The following is a 6,000-nucleotide window of genomic DNA, read 5'->3' as shown; positions in this document are numbered from 1 at the left end:
TAGGTCGTTTGTCCAAATTCCTGAAATACGACCCATCAGAGCGTATACTACAATTGCGCCCCTATCAGCAAAAGGTCGTTTACATATTAATGTTTTGTACTCTTTTATTTGCACTCTGGTTTGCATTTAATGTAGCTCAGTTTGTAGATTATTGCGTTATACCTTGATATGTTATCATGCTATCGTGGGTTCGATCCCAGGGAACGGACGTGCACGAAAATGTATATGCTCAATAAATCATAATTTAGCATGATTTCTGTGAGGGTTAGGTTTAGGGGTGGGGTTAGGTGTGGTCATTCGAACGAATAAGCCACCTTGTAAAATATGTAGGAAATACTGTGAGATCGGTGGAAAAAGTCCACACTTTGCATTTAAATAAATATGCGTTTTGATTGATAATGACGTTATACGTCATTTCATGACGACAGAGGCAACGCGATACTGTTATTATTTTTACGCCCTTTAAAATTTAAATATAAAATATATATTTAAATATTTAAATATATAATAAGGTGCTTGCACAAACGACCTATATGGTCATTTTTTGTTGGAGGACAGGCCCATGTGTTCACTGCTGTGTGTGTGTACTTTGGATGGGTTAAAAAGCAGAGCACAAATTCAGAGTAAACCGATGCAACCGGTTCTTGACTCAAGAACGAGTCAAGGTATTGTTCGTTATCTGGCTCTGCTTGGTGTTCATCTTCAGTTCTCTCTTCACAGCAGTTCAGTCAGTGTACTGTTTGAGTAAATTAATTACTCCGGGATATTGGTTTGTTTTTTTAACTCAGAGCGAGTGTCAGCCACATTAAAAAAGTTAACAGCTTAAGTAATTTGTGGATTAATGCGTATTGGAGACGCGAACCGTTTCAAACGATTCAGTTCGATTTGGTGAACTGGTTCAAGAAGATCCGGTTACATCTAATGATTTGTCCGTGAACCGGATATCACAAACTGCTTTGTTTTGAACTCTCTCACAACAGACATGGAAGAGAAGACAATGCTGAATAAAGTCGTAGTTTTTGATATTTTTGGACCAAAATGTATTTTCGATGCTTCAGAATATTCTAACGGACCCTCTGATGTCACATGGACTACTTTGAAGATGTTTTTCTTACCTTTCTGGACATGGACAGTATAACGTACACACAGCTTCAATGAGGGACAGAAAGCTCTCTGACTAAATCTAAAATATCTTAAACTGTGTTCTGAAGATGAACGGAGGTCTTTGGAACGACATGAGGGTGAGTATTAACTAGGATGTGCAATGAAAATTCCCATTTCCACCATCAGGGCAATAATTATGAATTTCCAATCAACATAAAATGTTATGAAACTGCATGGAAGCGGATGTGTCCCTGCCTATATCATCCTAATGTGCGGTGAGAAGGAGAGTTTGAGTGGATAAAGACTCTCCAAGGATCACATCAGGAGAATTGCAGAAAATAGTTGAGTCTCCGGTTCATAATTTAAAAAAAAAAGAATTGTCAAACAGCATCTACATCAACACATGTTGTTTGGGAAGGTTACAAGAAAAATTCTCCTAGCTCATCCAAAAACAAACTAAAGCATATTCAGTTATCAGACACGACTGGAACTTCAAATGGGACTGGCTTCTATGGTCAAGATGGGTTTGGTGAACACAGAGATAAAAGTACCCCATGTGTACAATGAAATATACTGCTGTATTTTTGATGTTGTGGGCCTATATTTCTGCTGGAGGTCCTGGACATCTTGTTTAGACACATGGCATCATGGTTTCTATCAAATACCAACAGATAAAAAATCAGTAAGTGACTGACTCGGCTAGAAATCTTATAATGGGTCATGTTTGGATCTTCCAACCGCACAGTAAACCAAACACAATCCTCAAAAACAACACAGAAATGGGTCACTGAGCTCAAAAACAAGCTTCTGCTATAGCCATTCCAGTCCTCTGACTTGCACCCTACTGAAAATTAGAGAAGTGAACTGAAGAGGAGAAACACCAACATGGAGCTGGGAATCTAAAGGGTCTGGAGTGATTCTAGATGAAGGAATGGTCTCTGATCTCTTGTGAGATGTTCTCTATGTCAGGGCTCAGGTTTGATCTGTCTCTCGCTCCTGGAGGAGCCTTTGTTTTTGGGGTTTTTTTTAGGGGCCCGTTCTTCATTCGTTGCTTATTACATCCGAGATCAAATGACACATCCAAGATGATATCATCGTGCTAATCATGATCCGGCTAATTGGGTTCTTTGAACACACCTGTTGTGTATGATTAGTATCGATTGAGTTATCTGAGATAATTGCGCGTTCATGTGTTGGCGTAAAAGGGGATATGTATTGATACTCGAAACCATGATCAGCAGTGCAGCCATTGGCTGGTGGCAAGACGGCAATGTAATGACGTCATATAATTTAAAAGGACACCTGACGAAAAACTTGACAAATTTCGGGACTTTTATAAGGAAACAAAACTACATAAATGTTATAATAGATACATGAAACAGATAATAGATACATGTTTTTATTTTATTCGTTTTTTTTCCATGATTCTCAATTATTTAGATTCACAATTTATAATAGTTGTGCAGTCTTTACATTTTTATTTCAATGTAAAAATTATCTATTCATTTCATTTTATATTTGGACAGATTTGTTACGTGACAGCATTAATAAAAGTTTCTTAAGGGTCAATATCATGTTATCTGCATCTCCTGCGCTGCATCAAGCCACTCTTATAATAACAGTCATCACTCAAAACAATCCACGACTCTATTATCTGTATAGCATGTGTGTAAGACTCTAATCATGTGTGTAAGAATCTAATACAATTATGAAGTAATAATTTTAGGACAAATAAATATTTCAGTGAGTAAAACTGGCTGTTTATAGTAGGCTGTTATGGACTACACAGCATTTTTATATTATTTTTAAAAAGATTTTTAAATGATTATTATTTTAAATTATTGTCCCTGGATCAGTACGATACACTTGTAATAAAGTAGCGGTAGTAGCAAACATATTTTGAGTATCAGTTCTGGTTGAAAAGAAGCGATGTGCCTATCTCTGGGTTCCTGGCTAAGAAAAAGATATGCATTAAAACAGATTGTGTGTAGTATAGCTTAATTTAGTGCCGATTTTTTCAAGTGTTAATGTTGCTTCCCCCAAACAAGCCAACTGCCCCCCCAAACATGACATCCTGGTAACCCCTCTGTGCCCAAGAATGTGATAAAAGGTAAAGAAATATCTTTTTATATTGAAAATATGTAATTTTGTGTGTTTTTTTTCCCAAATCAGTGACATCATTTATGAACTTGGTAATTAAAGAGTTAAAATCCTGGAATTTTTTTAAACATTTGGTAGTTTTGATCAGGACTGGGGTTGATTAATAGATTTGTGCAAAAAAAAAAAAAAAAGAAAAAAAATATCTGATTCATTTTTACAGCAGTTTAATTTAGTGGATGTTTTCATCCACGAACATACCGAAAGGGTAGTGAATTTGCCCACAGTGTACCGTTGAGTTTTTGAAAAATTTCAAAGCATCTTCCCAAAATATGGGTCCAAATAAGATTTGTCACTAAAAATGATTCCATTAGCTCAAACACAGAGAAAGTTGTGGCCAAAATAAGACTCAACTTTACCCCCATGTGGACGAAAACGTCCCCAACAACGCATAAGGGTTAACTAGACAGTAAAAGAAAACATCTCGGTTACGTATGTAACCTTGGTTCCCTGAATAGGGAACGAGATGCTGCGGTGACGTCACCACGTATGGGAACACCTCCGGTGTGACGAATGTCTGAAGCCCTATACCATCCCGCCAATCCTATTGGCCAAATGGCGCATAGCACCACCCTACGCATGCGCACGCATGATATACCTGGGTGCAGCGCGCCATTTCGCTCAGATTTCATGACTGAAGATGAAGAAGTTATCAAGGTACGGAACGGCCAGAACCGCAGCATCTCGTTCCCTATTCAGGGAACCAAGGTTACATACGTAACCGAGATGTTCCCTATCATAGGTCACTTCGATGCTGCGGTGACGTCACCACGTATGGGAACGATATACCAAAACGCCTGACGTACCTGATAACTGAGATCCGGGGAAGCATCTGCTCAAGCGGAGAGAACCCGGGAGCCAGGAGCCATCCTCACATCCAGACTGTAGGACTTGATAAAAGTGCTCGGTGAGGACCATCCTGCCGCAGCACAGATATCATCCATAGAAGATCCACTGAGAAAAGCTTGAGAAGAAGCCACAGCTCAAGTGGAATGAGCCTTAATTCCTAAGGGCGAAGCGAGTCCGCGCGCCTCATAGGCCAAAGAAATTGCCTCCACCAGCCAATGGGACATGCGCTGTTTTGGAACCGCATGGCCCTTACTTTTATGTCCAAGACAGACAAACAGCTGGTCAGATTCACGCCAAGGGGCTGTACGATCCACATAAGTCTTTAAAGCTCTCACAGGGCAAAGACTTAGATCTTCTGATCCAGCCTCAGCAGGTGAAAAAGCTTCCAGGAACACTTGCTGAAAGCGAAAGAGGTTAGATGCGACCTTAGGAACATAGTTAGGCCTGGGCCGCAGCAGCACCTTCACAGAGCCCGGTGCAAATTCCATGCATGAGGGTGAAACAGAAAGAGCCTGTAAATCCCCAACTCTCTTGAGGGAGGATAAAGCCATGAGAAGAAGTGTCTTCAGTGTCAAGAATTTATCCGATACGGTCTCCAAGGGCTCAAACGGATGCCCTGATAAACCTAGCAACACAATGGATAAATCCCATGAAGGAACTCGCACAGGGCGGAAAGGCCTCAGCCGTCGCGCACGCTGTACGAAACGAGAAACTAGTGGATGACGCCTCATAGAGGCACCGCCTATGTATTCGTGGTAAGCTGAAATGGCTGCCACGTAAACCTAAAAGTGGCTGGTGTTACGCCATCCGAAAAACAATCCTGGAGGAACTCCAGCACTGAAGCCACTGGGCAGTAAACTGGATCCACATTACGATTGCCACACCAGGCTGTAATCAGTCTCCACTTGAAAGCATATAAGCGTCTCGTAGAAGCTGCTCTAGAATTCAATATAGTCTCAGTGGTTTCAACAGAAAGACTGGGACATACTAATGCACTCCGCTCAGTGGCCACGCCCACAGTTTCCACAGATCCGGCCTCGGGTGCCAAATCAGCCCCTGTGCTTGTGATAATAATCCTGTCTGAGGGGAATCTCCAAGGAGAGCCCGCTAGCAGACTGATCAGATCCGCAAACCACGGCTGCGTGTGCCATCGCGGAGCCACCAGCAGCAGCTGATCCACTCTGTCCCACCGTATTCTGCATAATACCGCTGGGATCAAACGAATCGGAGGAAAAGCATACAGACTGGTCGTGGGCCAGCTGTGAGCTAATGCATCCACGCCCAGGGCGATGGGGGGCATAGGGAGAACCATAGCGGGCAATGCGTAGTCATGTTTGACGCGAATAAATCCACTTTCGCTTGCCGAATATCCGCCATAAAAGATTCACCGTCTGGAGGTGTAATCTCCATTCTCCCTGTTCCAGAGCCCGTCTGGATAGCATATCTGCTCCGAAGTTCAAACGTCCGGGGACATGAACAACTCGGATCGACAGAAATTTTCTCTGAGACCAGAGAAGAACATGTCTCGCCAGCCTGCACAGGGGGCGAGAGCGTAATCCTTCCTAATGATTCAGGTATGAGACAAACGCTGTGTTGTCTGATCTGAGCAGCACAAGACGGCCGATCAGCAGATTCGCGAATTACTGGAGAGCCAGAAAACTGCCAGTAATTCCAACCGGTTTATATACCAACTGCGTTGTGCAGCGGTCCACACTCCATGGGCTGGTAGCCCTTGACAAACAGCTCCCCAACCGGTCAAAGACGCATCCGTCGTGACGGTCTCTGGGAAAGCTCAAATCCCCAGCCGAACCCCGGTAGGAGAAACTCAGTTGGCATCCATAGCTTTAATGACATCACACAACTCCGTGTCACCGAAATCGTCGGATGCGG

This window comes from Carassius gibelio, chromosome B19 (genome assembly GCF_023724105.1).
Source record: "Carassius gibelio isolate Cgi1373 ecotype wild population from Czech Republic chromosome B19, carGib1.2-hapl.c, whole genome shotgun sequence".
NCBI lineage: Eukaryota > Metazoa > Chordata > Actinopteri > Cypriniformes > Cyprinidae > Carassius > Carassius gibelio.
This window is presented reverse-complemented; position numbering follows the sequence as displayed.